Here is a 20,047-nt window from a genome sequence, read left to right as displayed (position 1 = left end):
CTTTTAATTTCTTCCGTAATTGTGTCACAAGAGGGGTTTATGTCACTGTGCCTCTTTGCTGAATTCCAAGAGGCTCAATGCTATTCCCATGGTCATTGCCTCCTGCCTCTACTTTAAAATAATGAAGATTTGGGCTGAAATAAATTTGAAGATATCAAATAAGGACCCCTTGAGTTCCACGGAAAGAAAATAAAGCAGCTTTTATTAAACTTGTTATGAGACCTTTCATGACCACTATTCTCGCTGTTCTCTTTGCTCAAAGCCTTTAGAAAATGGTCTCACTTTAGCCTAAACTCAGCTCTTTCTCAGCTCTCTAAGCCTCTGTAAAATTGAAGGACATTCACTCCAACACACGTCTTTAATAACTCAGTATGATTTAAACTTTCAATCTGCATTCCTGATTTCTGTAATAATTGAAAGGAATGCATTAGCAGCAGAAAAAAAACCCCACTTTTGCTTCATAAACTTTACCTTCATTGCCTCAGATTTTCAGTAGTTCTCAATATGTAAGTTTAATGGCGTGACCCTAACAAGAAACGATCAGCAAATGAAACGAACCAGTGTGTAGCTGCTCCACACGGCTACAAGTGTCAGCTGTGGCCTGCCTGCCATTAATTTTATTGTAACTCATTTCTTCAGGTTGAGTACAGCACGATTTAATGTTCCCATTCTCCCATTCCTGTTCTGCATGACAAATTGTTTTAATAAACATAAACCGGGTAATAATAAAGTAATAATAAGCCTAGCACTCACCTTATATCACTGCAGTTAAATTCTCCCACAAGCCAGCGCTGGTTACAGTGACAATTACAGTCGGGCCAATCCGCAGCCAGGCAAGCACAATGGACAGATTTAATATCGTTTGTAAATATGATTAGTGTGCTGTCATGTTATTGCAGCCTGGTATTTACATTTCTCTCTGGGGTTATTCACTACACCAAATCAACATTAAATAGTGCTCCCTTCCCTTCCCCTTAAATCAAATATACCTTTCTTTGTGCTCCACTCAGAAGTTAATGAAGAAAATGGCATCGATTGTTAATATTCAGGGATCAATCAGTGCTTTACATACCTCTTTTTTTAAACAGATGTACGTCTGTCTGTATAACCCAGGAAAATTTCTTTCGAAATTCATAATCTCCCCCCCTTCCTCCTCCCCCTCCACACACACCCTTTAACATCAACGCTCGTCTGCTGACTCTCTTATGAAAAATGTTCAAATAATGAATGGCTGTTGTTTACAGAAGTAATTTCATGCTACATTTCCATTATTGCCTGGATTTGTTTAGCTTTTCAAGCTTCCCCATTTCCCTGCAATGAACTTTTAAGGAAATATAACCAGCTTTCACTGTTTATGCCATTATGTTTATAATAGAAGCCGCTCTCATTTGTGACATATTGCTACACTTCATAACTGTGTGCAAATAAGCATCCTTAAACTTGTTAAGGTCAATTAATCATTGTACAAAAGCTTTTTTAGCCAGGACTTCCACCAGCATAAATCCAGCCATGTAGCAGGGTAATGAAAGGGCTCTAGCACGGACTTGGGTCCTACGTGGCACAATTGTGCGCTTCAGACGTTCATAAAACTGCCCGCAGATGACACAGGTCTTTTTCTCCAAGTTATTTAGTTCCCATGGTCAGGCAGCACAGGCTGAATGCCTGCAGCCCAAGTCAAGAGCAGACAAAATTTTATAATGACTTTAACGATGAATTCCCACCAACCTAAAAAATTTTAAAGCCACCTTTTTCTACAATGAAAGCAAGGAACCAAGCCATAGGACATCCTGCTGAGTTTGGACCCACAGCGTTTTACTGGACAGGAATTGACACAGGAAATACACCACAAAAAGTACCTATTTTGTGGCATCGCAGATGACACCATCAGAGGAGAGCACTGCTGTGGGCAGCAAGGAGTCCTGGCTGCTCAGGCGTGTGTATCATTTGACAGCGTGGAGCTCTGCCCTCCTCCTGCTGCTGTGTTAACTGCTCTGGGAGGAAAGGGTCTCTGGGGGATGGCAGTGATGGTACCAACTGCCTAAGAGCTGCCTGGCACAAACACTGATGATGGAAAGAGCTCTTAATTAGTACCAACCTGCTCCATACAGCCATGGCACACACAGGCTCACTCTTGCCCTTCCCACAGCTAAGAGGAAACATCCATGTGGTTTATATTTATGCTTCCATTTTCCACAAAGAGGTTCTCATCTCCTGCACTTTTTGACTGAATCAAGACCTACATCTGAAATTTAAGACATGCCTTAATCAGACTCAATATGTTTTCTGGATGCCCCAGGCTTACCGATGTCATGGTGCCCGGGTGCATGTGAAATAAGCCTGGTCTGTGTCATTGAACTTGGACTGATGTGCAAAAACAAAGACAATAAACCCTCACAGCAACCTCAAATAAACCGTAAAAGTAAAATTCCGTGAAATATTTAACACTAATGGAGAATTAAAATTTATAGGATACTTCAGTTTCTGAGGGTGCCCACGTGCAGGTGCATACTTTATACATTCGGTAGCATTTTACTTGCTCTTACTTTTCCATGCAAATTGGAGTAAAAACAGATGCCCTGTGTTAGAAATTTACCCTGATCAAGGCCAAAATGCACGGCAAAGACTGATGCTAAGCTATCTGTAATAATTACAAAACTGACACACCTTTTCTTGTACACTGCCAGTTAACTTTCCCATACTACAAGTTTAAGTTAAGAGAAGGGAAAAGAAACATGATTTAAAGAAAGCATTACCAGTCAGCCAGCATAGCTATTTTCTGGGGGTTGTAGATAATCTGGCGACCAAAGTAGGAGTTTTTAAAGACCTGTCTAGTTGTTACTTTATTGAAAATGATAGATTTAAGAATGTGTTTCCTATGGTCACCCACGGGGCATGGATCTGACTTACTGTGACTTGCTGATATTATTTATTTAGAAGAGTCAAATGTCACAGCAAAATATTTCTGCTAAAATGTGTATTTACTGAATTCTCCTTTCAAAGCTCAGCAAAGGTGACAGCTGGAGAGGGGTGTCTGTGCATGTGTGGAAAAAAAAAAGAGGGGGAAGAACTGGGGTGTTACTAAACACAAGATCACAGTACTTGAAACATCCTACTGAGATCAGAAGAATTGTGAAGCATACCGAGGTGGTACTCTAGCTATTCATTAACTGCCTGTATCAGCCAGCCCAGAGATTAGAGCTTAATGCAATGGTGAAGTAAGTGTCCATATCACAGTAGCCATGGAGGAATAGCGAGATGTAATGAAACTGAATAGCCAGCCATTGAAAGTTGAAAAATATATTGATTTTTCAGTGCTTGATCACCCAGGAGGCTTTATCAGGTATGAATACTTGGGAACCATCTGCTAACTCTGTAATGGTATTTTAGGATTTGTGACAGACACCAGCAAAAATAAAACTGCGTGTTAGAAAATAACACAAAGTGAAGCCTGCTTCTCTGCAGTACATTCCACTGCTCCACATCTGCTTTTCTCATTCCTGCCTTTTAATTGTTTTCAAATTAGCTATAGCTAATGTATGAATACAAATTAAATTTGGTACATAGACTCAATTTCTCCCCACCTTTCGTACCAAAGATAGCTCAGACATTTGTAGCTGCATTTATCTCTACATCAGATTGCATTACATATGTGGTAAAGATTTCTTTCCTCCTAAAAGGAAGTCAGCAGGACCCCAGTTATTGTATTTAGCTATTGAACCTCGTTGTCAACATTTCTTAGCATTCATTTGTGTAAGTCAAAGAACAAAACCGAACAGGAACAGGCTTGGAGGCATAATATCTACATATTGTCTGATGTAAATAACACTCCTAGACATGATTGGCATTCTCCAAACAACAATCATTGTTATTGAAATGTGCCTCTATTCCCCTTGTTTTAATACTGAGAATGATTATGAAATCTCTTTGGGTACGATAAATCAGCTGAAAGATGTAATAACATGTTTCAGCTGTTGGAATGGATGTTTGATTACAGCTCTGAGGGTTTTTTCCTCATCTTGTTTCTAGTTTAATTCTTAAACCATTCTCTGATTTAACAAAAAATATATTCCACGTATCAACAGAAAATATGCATTCTTGTTTACAATGTGGGTAACTGAGCAGGAATCGAGTTGCATTTTAACAATGCAGGGGAATATTTTTCTATTACAGTTTTGGTTAAAATAGTAAGTTTAACTGTCATTTGAAATTATATTCAGTAAACACTTAACTTTAGCACCTATGTAAAAATAGAAAAGATAAAAAAGTTGGGGGGTGGGGAGGAAAGAGAGAAAAGGAGACTTTAGTCAGACTATGTTTGATTTCCAGACACACAAAAAAAATCCACCTCTCCTCTCCTTCCTCTCTCCACGATTCTGCAAGCATCTCTTCAAGTAAGTGGTATTAGAATTAATTTGCCCCAAAATGGTGAAGTGTAAGTGGAGGAAAATTATTTCCCCCTGATTCTACACTGTGGAGGCAACACACAAAAGATGAAGGAAGTCAGACCGCACCACACAGCGGCAGCGAGAGTGAGGCAGCTGGACAGAGGCTTTTGAAGGATCTGAGAATCTGTGTACAGCAAAGGCAGCACGGCTTCTCCAGCTCACTCTCCCAGAAAAGATTCTGGCAAATAATGCCTTTCCCTTAAGTGTATTTTGTGAAGGAGAAAAGGTGAAGAAAAAAATAACTATGGGAAACAAAAAGATTAGTACGTGGGTGGTTTCCTTCTCCAATCAACTTTCCTTCCTGTCCCACGGGGCTGCCCCTGTGCTGATGAGCACACTGTGGCAGCTGCAAGCACATACCTTGATGTTCTCCCAGAGTTTGCAAGGCCAAAGAGGCAACTACATTCAAGACTGGTGGTGGGAAAATTCTGAGAAATTTGGGGCTTCCTGAGGTCTTTAGAACTGCTCAGTGATGTCTTGCCAACATTTTAACGAGAGGCTCCTAGGAGAATTCCCCCCTTGGCCTGTGATAAACCCAGTGCCCCAACAGTGTGTTTGCTTGCCAAGAGGAGGGGCAAGGGATGAGAAAACCATTCGTGCATTTTCTTATTTAAATGAAAACACTTTCTCATCGTGGCAATCAAGGAAAGAGGCTATCCTCCTGTGAGAGCAAACCTACACCACCCATTTTGGTAGAACCACATATACTCCATTTCCCTGCAGGAAAGCGAATACGCATTTGTGTTGGAGAAATCATATTCTGGACAGCAAGACAGCTACCCAGGAAGAAGTATGCAAGGTCCCCATCATTTCTCCCAGGGTGCAAGAAACATTTGTGGTAACCTAGAAAACAGCCAGGGGTAGCTATTAAGGGCAACTCTAAGGTAACACTCCCATGAGCAGAGCTCCCCAGGGCCGGCTACAATCGGACACGTGCTGACAACCCAGCTCCCACCTGCACAGTGACAGAGGGAGGTTACCTATTCCCCTTGCCCCCTTTGTTTATTGTGCAGCCTGCCTCTACTCTTGAAATAGGCAGGCTTTTAAATTAGGGCACAGAACTCACTCTTCCCTAGAGCCACCAGTGCAATGAAGAAAATATTTCTAATGTTCAAGGGAATTACAGAATACCTTTAAAAAGGTATTCATTGGTTAATTCACTCCCCTCTTTTTGACCTTTATTCAAGGGGAAAACTGCCAACTGCACAAAATCCTGCCAACTCCAAGAAGCTTAATTGTGCAGATTAGGGTCTGTTTGTAACACAGATTATTAAAAGCACACTTGGACCCTTAACATCCCCACGTTTGATTCAGTAATAGGTTCTGCATTAGATGAAGGAGATTTGTTTTGATCTTCTCTTCACAGATGCAGAGTGCCCTACACCTTTTGTCTTCCAGACTCCATCATCCATGACCTCTTTGCATAAGTGCCAGAGCCACAACAGACTGCTCCATATTGTAACTCCCAGCTCTCCACCTTTTGGGGGTGGAAGAAAGGCAGGAAGAGATTTACTTCATGGTTTATATGGTATTCTTAAAAAAGAAAAATAAATACACATCTTATTCTATGAAGAGCACATTTCTCTGAGAGACTCTGGCACTGTGTGGCACAAAACCAAAGCATGGCAATTTTTGAAAGCATAGCACATTGTATTTTTAAAAAAAGAAAAAAGTGAAAATTGCCTTTTGAATTTCAGAGAATGAGGGGAAACACAGAGTCAGAATGGAAAACTTATCCTAGAAATACACGAAGTGAAATAATTTCCTTAGGTTCAAATTTTTTTTCTCTATTTCCCAGGCTAAAAATTTAATGAAAAAGTAATCTCCTCGCCCCCCCCCCCCCCCCCCCCCCCCAATATCAAAGAGATTAAAGTATTTTATTTGCAACCTGTTACAAAAGCACAGAAACCACCTTGAATTTCTAGCTGTCATATGGTAAGTACAAATCAATCCTCCCTGCTCCAGAGCTAAGACCTGATCCACAACCAACCATCATCACTGCAGGGTCTGGGTGGGAAATGTCAGGCTTTTACTTTGCATCTTCATTCTTCAGTTTCCTGTGCTTCAACAGCTGCACTCCATGACCTTAAGGATCTTTTCCAATCATAATGTTTCTATGATTCTCAATGTTATTATAATTAACAATCAAGGAGATTTTCTTTAAATACTATCCAACATGCATTTTGTGAGGCTATTGCATACACTTCACTGCCCTCACAACACAGGGGAAGGTGAGTGGTGACACCAGAGCTGTGGCCATTTATGCCAGCCAAGGATTCAGGACTGACTGTTAAAGAACAGAGGGGAGTCACAGCAGGCACAACTCACACACAGTGACTCTGCTGTGGCTTCTCTCCCTGTTTACTGTCTTACAAAGAAAGTAGGAGGTGGCAACAGCTTTCACTGGCATTAATGTGCTTTTAGTTACTTGATAAAAATATTTTCCTTCCATAATCACCACACAACACAAGAATAAAAGCACACTTTTAATTTGAACACACACTTGTAGCTGTGTGCCAATTCCTTGCTGCTGTACTGTTGATGAGCAGTTGTATGTGGAACAAATTGAAGAAAGCCACAAACTAATTTCCTAAGTGTGTTTTTTTTCCTCCAATGGTAAGGAAATGATGAGTTTTAGATGAGAAGGAACATCTATCTGCAGCTCAGTGAACTGAAAATTCAGAAAGAAAACTCCTGCAGTCTTCAGAAGTACTCGAGAGTGACACCAAAGTACTAGCCTCTTCAAATTTTGTAATGAAACTTAATGGAGTCAGCAAATCAAGAGGATGACAAGGATGGAGGAAGACAAAAACATACCTGAAATACTGTGATAAGTGAAAACAACAACTTCTTTTTGTAACAAAACAGTGCTGGCCCTGTGATACATACCATAAGCTGTCATACTATTATATTATAGTTCAGCAAAAGTTGTGCATAACTGGCAGCTCCCTACGTGTCCAGTTCTTGGTATCAGATGCTACCTGTCATATTAAGCACAGCTGTGCTTCTCTTACTGGAAAATCAAGAGGGCAGCAGAAGTAATTAATTCTCTGACTGCACTGTACCTTTCTACTGTGGGACACAAACAAACCCACACTGGGCATGCAATTAAGAAAATTAACTTCTAAAAATTTTATTTTCAGTCACAAAGAAAGGTATAGTCATCTGAAAGCCCAGGAACTCTGCTTCTACAGAACCAGGATTGCCAACACTTATAAATTAGCTCCAATGGAAGAAGCTCACTGCTGTGCAGATAGGTGGAGGAACTCTGTAAGGTTATCTCATTTCTGGAGCTCTCTAAAGCCTTGATAGGATCCTTTTAATGCTTAGGTTTTACTGCAAACCTGTAAATGTAGCTTTGGTGTAATAAACTCTGTTTACTGAATGCTTGTAGTATCTGGGTAATTTTACAACTGTGGAGCTGTGTAACCACACACCCTTAGTTACACGCAGATGTAGTTTTGCAGAGGAATTCTCACCTTAGTTCAGTGTTTTTAAATTTCAGTAGAACCCTTTACTCCTTTTGGTCAACAGACACCAACAGAGCAGACTGTTTTGCCCATCATGCTACTAATAGCTTCCTTATGGGATTTTCTTGCTTTTAGCCACCCCTGCTGATCTACAGAACATTTAAGGAAGATCTGTACCTAGTGGTGCAGGACACAGAGTACAGGTTTCTCCTCACTTCTGCCTAATAAGCTACTTCTAAACACAGATGCAATGGCTTCAGCTCTTTTACTGGGTAGGTAGGTAACTCCTGTCTTAGAGTTCTTACACCAGTGTAATATGAAAAAAGGGGCCAGTATGAATAGAAATTAAGAGGGCAGGATGGGTAAGTTGCATGAAAACAAGGATGGGATAACACTGTCCTTCAAATAAATATCCAGTCAAACCTGTCTGTAAAACTATCTCTGGACATCAACAACACACAGCCAAAGCTGGTGCCTGCTCTCTCTTAGTGCTGTGTTTAGCCCACTGATAAACCAATTGAGTTCAGGCCTCCAGAAATATTATGTACCACCCCGATCAGAACCTGAAAGAGAAAGGAATGCCCCTGAAAGGATGAAGTACCCATCATCCCTGCCACTGTTATGGGAACTCTTTCTAGTGGGGCAATCAATCTGATTTCAAAGCATTATGTTTCAAATATGTTTCTGATATCTTTAGCACCAGCTAAAGATATCAGAACTTTTAGGTAACGATTTATTCGTGGACCATGGAGCCTCATGAAAGTCCTAAAGCTCCAAACTTTGGTATGCAGATACTCCTGTGAACTCACACTGGTGTGATGTGATCACTAGCGCAACAACCTACCACAAGGACAGAGGGAAAGATAATAATCATTACACTATGAAATCAAAAATCAAGAATTTTAAGATAAAGTGCCTGGAATTCAAAAATCATCATGTGCAATAGAATATTTTTCCAAGTTTTCTTGTAAGTTATCAGTATTGTGTAAGATACTTCAAAAAGCATATTTCAAAGTGGAAGGAGTGAGTGTTAATCCCTGCCAATAGCAGAACAGTAATTTTCAGTGTGTAAGTGATATGCCAGTAGCAAAAAGGACTCCTAGAGACAGACTTTCAATGAATGTCCATATTTCAAATGTAAATAAACTTTTTTTCACATGTTCAATAGTGCTAATTTTGATTTATTTTGAAAAACCTGGGTTAGTTGCCAGTTCGTGAAAGCAATCTAGAACTACTCCTTTTTAAACAAGAATTTTAAGGACTCAAACACAGGAAAAAGTATTTCTTATGTGAAACTAGATGATCATATGACTCCTACTCAGTTTGATAAAAACAGAAGACTATTAAATATTGAAAAAGACATAAAAGCATTAGTTTTCCTTTTCCTTATTCCTTGTGAAATCATTTGGGTCTCAGTTCTCTTATCTTTATTTATAAGGTTGTGTTTGCCTTATTGCTATGCAAAGTAGGTGTAAAATGCTACAAATTAGAACAGCAATATTTTATAAGCACTTTCTAGTGATATAAATAATGAGAACTCAAACAGAAACAGTTTTTCTCCTTCAGAAATTTTTTGGGATTCTATACTTTTCCAGACCCAAATTTGGATTAAAAATACTTAAAAAATCTTAAAAGTGTTCATAATTAAAAATTAGAAGACTACTCAGTTTGATCATTTTCATCAAATATATTCTTTCAACGACCTTGGAACATTTCATTCCCACTTGATCACCTAATTTTACTTTTTTTCTAATCTTTTTTTGAGCATAAAATCAGAAGATTTTTGTGCCAAAATATATAAAGATATGGCTGATATGGCTGACATTTTCAAGAGTTTGAAACCATTTAAGTAGAATAATTTCTCAAAAATTAATCTACTCCACAAAAGAAACCATTATCTTGAACAAACCACAAGAGCTGGGAAAGCATACGGGGTCAGCTATAACAGGGGATGACGGAGAGCAATTAAGACTCGGGTTACATTCAAAGTTATTTGGAAATAAACCTCCATGTTTTCGGGTTTGGTCTCTCACTACAAGAAAGAAAGTGAGGTGCTGGAGAGTGTCTAAAACAGAGCAGCTAAGTTGGTCCTGAGCACAGGTGCTGTGAGTAGAGGCTGATGGAGCTGGAAGTATTTAGTCTGGAGAAGAGGAGGCTCAGGGGAGACCTCATCACTCTCTACAATTACCTGAAAGGAGGTTGCAGCCACGTGGGGGGCAGCCTCTTCTCCCAGGTAACTACCAATAGGATAAGAAGAAATGGCCTCAATTTGCACCAGGGGAGGCTTAGTTTGGATATTAGGAAAAAAGAGTTCTCAAGAATTTGAACAGGCCACCCAGGGAAATGGTGGAGTCACCATCCCTGGATGCATTTAAAAGCTGTGTAGATGTGGCACTTGGGGACATGGGTTAGAGGTGGACTTGGTGTTGGGTTAACAGTTGGACTCAGTAGTCTCCAAGATCTTTTCCAACTCGAATGATTCAATGGTTCTATAATTCTATCCATGTGACGGACGATGGGAAAAACTGTCAGGGCCTCATCTTAAGCCAGCCCACTGCCCATGCTGCTTTGATGAAAGGCACACAGACTTCCAGCATTGTGCACTCTCCCATTGCCTGCTGCTCTCTAGCTCCAGTTCCCAGAATCATGGAACATGCTGAATTGGAAGGGACCCATAAGAATCATTGAGTCCAACCCTTAGCCCTGCACAGGATCATCCTCAAGAGTCACACCATGTGCCTGAGAGTGTTGTCCAAACACTTCTTGAACTCTGTCAGGCTTGGTGCTGTAATCGTTTCCCTGGGGAGCCTGTTCCAGTACCCAACCACCCTCTGGGGCAAGAACCTTTTTCTAGTATCCAACCTAAACCTGCCCTGACACAACTTCAGGCCATTCCTTGGGTCCTGTTGCTGGTCACCCCAGAGAAGAGATCAGTGCCTGCCCCTCCTCTTCCCCTCATGAGAAAGTTGTAGACTGCAGTTGTACTAGCCTGGCTCTCACCCTGCACCTTCATGGTGGGATGGGGAGCTCTCTGTCCTCGGTGGGCTTGTTTCAGCAAAGCTGAGCCATGGGGCTACAATCACAACTCCTAACTACTGAGAAGGAGTCGTGAAAAGGTGGTTGTGAGCTGCCCATGCATCAGCAGCTTCAAGCAGCAAGGTGAGGAAGACATGCAAGAGCAACACCACAATCAGCTGGTAGACACACCACAAAGCAAACCAATGCAATATGATGCAGCTTCATTTTCCTCAAAGAAAAAATCAATCCATCCTGGCAATGGTCATGTTTTAACTCTGTTTACAGCACCAAAATATTAACAATTTCTAAAAATGACATGATTTGGAAGCTGTGCTATATTCCAAAACTTAGTGCCTTCCCTCTTCTGATTATTGGCATCCCCATCATCACATTCCTTAAGTGATTTAGAAAAAGCCTTCTATTGAATAAAACAGACACTACATAAATACAGACTGTGAGACTAAGGAACAAGCTTCTTGCCATACAGGTCAGCTATGTGAAATTTATTAGGAGACCTCAAAGTTTTTGCAGAACCAGAAAATGTTATGAAAATTAACTCCCTAGAGGTAAACAGCCTGTGTAAAACCGGGAGCAGTGTGTACAAGAAATATACGCATATACTGCGATTAGGTTTTCTTCTGACACTCATTCAGAAAAAAAAACCAAAAATTATTCAGTGGTATTTTCTACTGCTTTTGATCAGTTTTAGTTGCATGTTCTTCACTGTAATTTAGAAACAGAAAAAAATTTATCCTGGCTCCTGAACTCTTACATTAATGTTTCTCCTCCTCTTCTTCTACATTAAAATCATATCCAGTTTTTTTGATAAAATGCATTCCCTATGTCTATGGGGAAAGCCCATATCCCCCAAGTATTTGTTATATAATCTGTGAACAAAGATTTAATTATCTGGAGGTTTTCGAGAAAATCCATTACATTACATTACAAAGTTAGATTTGAAATTTTTCAGCCTCTGCCTCTTCTTTTGCATTTCTATTTTAATTTCTGGCTAGATATCTGTTGCAAACCTGTTAAAACTATTTCCCTACTACCATTTAAAAAACTGGCTTTCTGCTTAATAAAGAGCTGGTTCTCCAGTCTTACCCATTACAACCAATGTTTGCCTCACATATACATATAATTTCCTATGTCTATAACTCAAATGGGTTTGACCCACAAGACTAATGCCCTTTGAGCCTCAGCATCATCTAGCAAAGACAGCTGCTGTTCCCAATTGTCTCTAAATAAAATGGAGTTCATTTAGATAAAAAAAACCCCTCACCTAATTGTTTAATTAGAAAATTTCTCTAGATGAAGGATGCATGCTCTAGAAGCACTGGAAGATGGGGTTTGTTATGTGCATTCCCAGCACCTCTCTCTCTTATCCTGGTAGGCATGGCTCTGCAGTTAGTCACCACAGAGGTGCAGGTTTAGCTTGGTCAGGAGGAGTCAGAGCTGCAGTACTGGATGCTGTCTTCCTTGGATGGCCCAGACAAGGATCATTTCCCTTCCTGAGCACTGCTATACCTCGTTCAATAAGGGCAAGGGCTTATGGAGATCTTGTTTCTAAAGATGACAACACCTAACTTAGTAATGGAGAGAAAATCTAGAGGTGCAGAAAGTCACTGTGCCCCATTTCCCACAGTGGGAAAAAAGAGCAACCTCTTAACCTACCACCTCTACTGGTACCCAAAGTACTTCTCATTTCAATTAGCCGAGTCCATGCACAACTGAGAAAGTTGGAGTGTTATTGCTATAATTATTTTGTTCCTTTTCTTTCCCTTTTCCTGCCTTCCTCACCCCTGGGCTCTTTAAAGAAAGACTCCCAGGAGCTTCCATTCAAGTGGACTGAAAACAGTGTCAGTGGGGGCTAACTTCTGCAGCACAGGTTGCTGTCACTGATGACCTATTCATCAGCACCAGTACCAGCCTGGCTTTGTCTTCTGCTCCACTAAACAAACTGATGGCAGGCTCAGTTCTGCTGCAGAAATATTGAGAATTAAAGAAAGCACAAAGGAAGGCAGCAGGGTTGAAACATTTAGTGGAAATAGGGGAGCTGGTCAATAAAAGGGGACAGAGACTGGATCAAAAGGGGCTGACTTACAATGGCACATGGTCTAAAAAGGGGTGTGCACTACCCCACAGGTCAAAAATGACAAAAACTTGAGCTCCTGAAGCTGTCACCTTCTGCACAGTAGGGAGAGATCCAGGAGCAAGAAGAAATGCAAAGCTAGCAACTCAATATATAGGCAATGTACAAAGGAAAAAAAAACATAAAGGGTGAAATTCTGGGGTGCTTGCAACAAGCTGAGACCACTGACCTCAACGAACCAAACAAAAGAAATGTTTAGAGAAGGTATTGGAAAGAAAGAGTAACAAAGTATGATAAGGAAGAGTGAGATTTGGGCTTAGGCATTCATCTTGGATTTGGGAGAACTGGTTCCATTTCAAGACTCTGCCATATATTTCCTGTGAGACTAGAAGTGAGGCATTTAATCTCTGCAATTCAGTCTCATCAGTGACTAAATACTTAGGGAAAGGATATGACATGTATTTTGTGTGTAGGGTCCCCTGAGTTCAGTCACATTCATGTAAAAGTAAAAACGTGTCAAAATGAGAAGATGCAAAAGAATTCCGTATTTTGAATTTTTCTATTTTGAGGCATTTAAATGGATCACATTTACTCTTAAATAAGTTTTCAAAGCATTAAAGTTCCATTCACACCTTTCTATCATTTTCTACCTTTGAGGTTCTGAATACAAATATCTGACTGATGTCCAGTGAATACAGATATCTGAATTCTAGCCAGAGATTTTCTTCTCTTTCTGTGTTTCCTATTTTACCTTTTGCTCTTGTGTCATGTTCCAAAATACCTTCTCTTCTGAAGAAGTTTAGAGGAGATGAGAAAGAGTAAAATTTTAATGCCTGTGGCTTTCCAAAACTGGGGGAAAATTAAGCTAAAACATTAATGATATTTGAGAAAAGTAATTTTCCCACTTTAAAGGGGGGCTGGCACATTTTTAGTAGAAAGGGAGATATTTTTTTTATCCTTTCTTCTTTCATGTAATTTCATTTAATTTAAATATATTTCCCTCCTGAACTTTTCACAGAAAGAAAGAAGCCCAGAAGAGTAAAATAGTTAGAGAAAACAGAATTTCTTTGGACATTAAAAGACCCAAACACATTTCAGTACTGTTTTTTTTTCCTTGGAAATTTGAAATAGAAGCCTGGTTCCACACACACATCGTGAGAAAATGCATTTGATTAAACTCTGTTCTGTGTAGCCAACCTTGATTGTCATAACAGAGACCTCTGGATCTCGCAAATGGATTCCTCTACCTGTCACTGGGGGGACTGCAGCAAAAGGAGAACGCACCTTGTCTACCTAAGGTAATAAACAAGGAAGAAAAACGAGGAAGGAAACGAGGAAGGAAACGAGGAAGGAAACAAGGAAGGAAATGAGGAAGGAAATGAGGAAGGAAACGAGGAAGAAAAGGAAGAAAACAAGGAAGGTCGGTTCTTAAGCCAAGGCGTGTAGCACCAACACACGTCCTGGACCATATGGAAGATCTGCCTGTGTCCTTCAAACCTGTGCATGGATGGCATGAAGATCACTGCCCCATGGATGAGCTGCCATTTGTCAGACAGAGCTGCCTCAGTGTGCCTAGAAAATGCCCGAACTGCCTAATCGTTGGCTGCTCTTAACTATGGTAGTTCCACAGAAATCAGTCCCCAGATCTGTCCTCAGAGTTTAAATGCTGGCTGACAGTCTCGCAAGTAATAAAATAATTCAAACAGGTCAAGTTACCAACTCAGAAACAGTGAGGGGTTTTTTTGCTTCATGCCACGGAGAGGAAAATTTCCAGTCTCCGTTCAGAATTGGCCATCATTATTAAATGCACACATGGATGGGCTTTTTGGCCGTGATATAAATGACTTAAAGCTGTGATTCAAATAGGTCTATAAAGTGCTTCTATGATGTTCCTCTCCCTTCTTTTTTCCTTTTTTTTTTTTTTTGAAACTGTCTCTGCTCCACTGTTCTTTGTAGAGACAAGCCCTTGAAAATCACCCTTCTTAAGGTGTAAACTTGGTGACTGTACATTATAGTAAAACATTTGATTTGTTATAGGCTAGAAAAATAGAGAAGTTGAAATCTCTTCATAGCGTATTAAAGGTCACACAATTATAATAAAATCTTGCTCCAGCAGCTCCAGTCACAGACAAAATCAGTCTCAAATTTCCAGCGAACAATGAAGTCCCTACAGAGTTTCAGCTTCCCCGGGAAATCAGGGTATCTCAGGCTGTGTTGATTTTAAGAATGTCCTGAATGCCCATCATAAAAAAAAAAAACAAACGTGTTACTCAACATAGTCACAGCTCTTTCGGGGTCCTCTGATTGAAAATATGTTTTTTTTATTTCATAGCCATTTGGGGCATAGTACTTTTTGGGTTCCAGAAACTTAAAAAGCAGCCAGCTCTACTTGTTCGGGTGAGATGCCACAAGCTTGAATGTCATTCCGTAGTATGCCACACATCAAAATAAAATAATAGTAATACAGAACAAAACCCTACATCCTCACAATACAAACTAATCTTCCAGTTTCTCATCAAGCGAAACATATTGACAACTGACAATAGGCAATTAATAGATTAATGAGCATAGCTCTTATCTGTCTACATTATGAGTTTATCTGGTTGTAACAGGATGAACACAACACGGGCCTGTGCTCGGAGGAGTGCTGTCCCAATAGAAATGAGATCATTGCAGCAAGATATGAATGCAGTATTTTGATTACCAGGTATTGCTCAATGGAACAGAACCCACACACACACACACACACATTTATTCTATACATTTTAAAATTATTCAAGGGCAAAGAACAGAATATAATTTACCAGAGAGAGAATTAGAGGGAAAGGTTTTACGAAAGCAGGAGAGATTAGGTTTTGATCCAGGGTTAAGACTGCTGCCTCTGGCACACATACGATCTGTCAAGATAGGTGGTGGAATGTAAAAAAACCCTTTTCCACCTAAAACTGAGCCTAAACTCAGTGCTGTCTGCAGTGGTTAATAATAAAATAAACTTTAAAAGTCCTTTAATAACCCAAATCAAGACATAAGGCATACAAGCTAGTTCTATCTCCAAAAAATGGAGCTGTTGTTTCTGACGGTGGTAAGCTCATTCGCACCAAATTTGATCTGTGGAAGAACAAAGGTGCACTGGAGGATGCTGTGCCTCACATGAAACCTACAGAAAACCTACAGAAAAGCAGTCTTTCCAAATGACTGAGGTAGGAAGGTGAGCAAGATATGAATTTGGGGAGGCAGAGCACCATTATCTCAATTGTATCCTGACGTTTTCTCCCTGAGTCCCTGGTGGTACACCTGCCAGTAATATAACTCTCCAGCTCTGTGCTTACTCGTTCCCTATTTCCACCACAGAAGGAAGCCAGATTTGCTTCTGTCATGCCCGGAGACAAGTTCTGCCCGCTCTTCCTTGCACATGTTATCTAAGTTTTCTCAACGGGGCTACTTGTACAGATAAAGTGAATTTGCCCTTGATAGCACTGTAAAGTTTCAAAACAAATATTGTGATGTTTTGTGGGTTGGCAAACACGATATGCAATTTGCTGTGTGGAAACTGTTGTCCTGCTCCAGAATTATGCAGGCTTTCATAATGACTAGCACCATGAGACAAATGCAGCATGACAGTTGCATGTTGATAATTCTACACAATTTTGCTCATAAGCTGTTTATTGGGTTTATTTCAGAGCCCCGCGCAGCCAGAAGAAAAACACTGGTGGAGTGAACTTTGGATTAAGCTTGATGTTATTCCACTGCAGTACACCAGACAGTCAGAAATGAGGGATTTATTCTGATTTGAACAGAACCTCCGTATGAAAACAGGGCGGCAATCCTGATGATGACAGTCTCCTGGGAATGTGGCTGCAGAGGTCTCAGGCACCGTTGTCCCACCTACTCACTACCAGCCCATGCAGAGCAACGTGCCTTTGCCTCCCCACGTCAGAGCACAGCATCAGAGGTGCTGGGGAAGTGCTGCACAGGTCTCTGTCTGGCTGCTGGTGGTTAATTCCAGCAGCACAACAGGGGAATAGCTGCAGGCAGGAGCATTTAAACCACAGAAGCAAAAATCACTAGAGGACATCTCAAAGCTTCATAACCCTCTTTACACCTGGACCTCTGCTGCTTTAAACAACTGTCATGTTGAAACAGTAGGAAGAGGCTCAAAGGCTACTTCTGCATGTGTCTCTTTGGATGACAAAAAGAGCTATAAAAGCCCAGAGAAATAAAGTATTATTATATACTGCATTGAAAAGGGAATTCAGTTTGTGTCTCATTTTTAAGAGCTAATATTCTTTTATCTGATCAAATGATAAACAGCATTGCTAAATCAAGTTTTGATGGCATATGTATTTGCAAACAAAACTTTATATTCAACCTTTTCTAAGATGATCCCACAAATCTGTGTTGATATCCTCTGTGGTCATATTTTTAAGAGCCTGGAAAATAGAACAGCTTCCCATGCACGGCTTTAAACCATGTACATGCACTTCTACATTTTCTAATTGAATGGGACCTTCTAGGCATGCAGTGAAAAGCAGCTTTGGAAAATCAGTGTAGAGAGGGACAGAATGTTTTCCAAATGCTGATTTTATTCTGTTCTTGGGTATTCTATTCCACAGGAAATCAAACTAAAACTCTTCCACTGAGGACTGGAATGTGTCATTCAAATACATCCCTCAGCAAGGCACTCCACTTGGGGGATGATATGTTCCTGGATGGCTCCCAGAGCACCCTGCTACACTGAGCTGAAGCTCCCGGGCCCTCTGAAGGGAGATGTACAGACAGCATGGCACAAAGACTGTGAGACACCACAGTTCTCTTAAACACATTCCTTCCTTGGCCACTACCTCCCATCGTTTTAGCCGGATGCCTCAGGACTAGTCTGGTATAACAGCCTTGTCACCTTGCTTTGTCACTCCTCTTTCCAGGGTTTGAGACACCAATACACTGTAAGGCACAAAATCTCCTGGTACTATCCCCCAGCAAAACCAAGCCATGAGTGTTTAGTGCAGCTTGGTACATTTGCTCCTTATCTCCATGGTAAAAGCACGAGAGAAGTCCCAGGCATCTGCCCCAAGAATTTCTGGGAAAATTCTTCAGTTTTATTGATCAATTTGGGGTATATCTTTTGCAGTTTCAGCAGAAAACTGCTGACAGACCTATCAAGAAGCATCTCTTCACTGCTTTACTGGGAGATGCATCAAGATTAGAGGACTGGAAACCAAGCCTACCTCATAAAATGCATTGTACCAATTTGAGTAGAGCAGTTGTGACTCACTGATTTCTTTGATACCATAAATGTAGCATACCAGAGAGGTCACCGATCATCTTTGGTGCTCATGGAGAAAAAAAACCTGTGGCACTGAGGAGAGCAGTCCTTTGGTCACAGAAAATTACTTCAGTTCTTTAGGCAGGTGATGCCCAGTCATTAAATTTTCCCTAAGGAGAACTAAGAAAACAATATTCCTGAGCCTGTGTTTGAATGCATGGACTAAAAATGCTTCAATAGGGAGCAAGGGGAAGAAAAACTATGATCAGCAGCAAACATCTCTGACTGCTGGTAGGCAACAGCTTCTGTTGACATAAAATGGTGCTGCTCCACTGAGGTCAGGGGAAGCAGCAATGTTTTATATTAGCTCAGAATTCCTGGACACTACTGTTTCTCACTTTTATATTGTAATTAATACTTTAATGTACTTAAACATTTTCCTGTGAAGGAGTTAATGAAGCCTTGCTTAGATCTGTAGACACATTTACAGCCCGATATTTAGAATACAGGAAAAAATAAGAAATTTCTTTTAAGAAATCAGCTACATGAAGAAACAGGGGCCATTAACCAAAACAAAGAGGTCACAAAACATTTTAAGCAGCAGTTGAACCGAATGGTTACCTTCCAAACTGGTATTGCTGCTATGAACCAGGCAGGACAAAGGATTTCAGACGCACTTAAGCTGGGAAGAAAAACAAACCCAAAAACAACAGGCGGGAGCAGACAAGAGTGTTGGCTCAGGGTTGCTTTAGATCTGATAGCAAATCCATTAACCACTGTAGAATCTTTCCTGTGTTCAGGAAAGGCTATGGAACCTCCTATGTTATTTGCAAATAAACAGGACTGCACAATGGGTAGAATCAAATTTGGTATTAATTCCCTCCTTTCACTATTGATCCCTGCTGCTCTCCCCAGTCTGGAAAACCAACTGGCAATTTGGCTCGAAAGGAGAGCACGATGCAAAAGAATCAAAAGCCATTTGAAGAAAGCTACACATACATTCTCCTCTCTCACCATCAAAGCACAGCTCTGTTCTCCCAACCTCTTTGGCCCTCTGTTTCGGTCTGCAAAACGGGAATAACATTGCAGAAGAGAGTGAGAGTCAGAGATCGTGAGCCCACTTGCTGAACTCTGGAAGGAGTTCCCCTTCTGCCCTTCAGCATTTTTATGTCTGCAGTACCTCCCATGTGGCAAGTGCTACCTACATGGGGAATATCTGGTTTGTTTCTATACACAGAAGCTACATTCACTTAAAATATTTGTGGAAACCCACCGGTTTCAGATGTGTGACTGACAAACCTCAATTAGAACACAGGATTTAGTACAAATATAAAACTCTTTACACATCTCAGACTTTGTGACACAATATTAGCTTTGAATGTAAAACAGCATAGAGATGTGTTTTGCTGCAACAACAACAATTTAAAGATCAAATACCTTTTCCTATCAGATTCCCCATACTGATTTCTGAAAATCTAGTGAAATACAAAGGATGTTTGCAAAGTAGAATGCTGGCATATGCTTCATTAATTAGTTTGGCAAGGCTTCCAATACCAAAGGTGCATGTATTTTTACACAGGCTTGGGCAATCTGCCTCGGATTTTTCAATATTCATGTTTCTGCACTAATTGTGCTCTGTATCATTTCATTGTATATATATACATGTACACATATATACACACATATTTAACAGAACTTGGAATTTGTCATTCTGCTGGGATTTCTAAAAATATCCTTCCAGAAAAACTTCCATTGAACT

The 20,047-nt window shown here is 40.4% G+C and overlaps 1 long non-coding RNA gene across 1 annotated transcript in view; it reads right to left on the bottom strand.

Moving 5' to 3' along the window:
• Positions 1-20,047, bottom strand: part of LOC113950952 — a 139,364-nt gene that overhangs the window by 27,469 nt on the left and 91,848 nt on the right. The window lies entirely within an intron of this gene.

This window comes from Corapipo altera, unplaced genomic scaffold, assembly GCF_003945725.1.
Source record: "Corapipo altera isolate COAL_440 unplaced genomic scaffold, ASM394572v1 78, whole genome shotgun sequence".
Lineage (NCBI taxonomy): Eukaryota > Metazoa > Chordata > Aves > Passeriformes > Pipridae > Corapipo > Corapipo altera.
The sequence above is the reverse complement of the archived record's forward strand: the minus strand, read 5'-3'. Positions and strand labels throughout refer to the sequence as shown.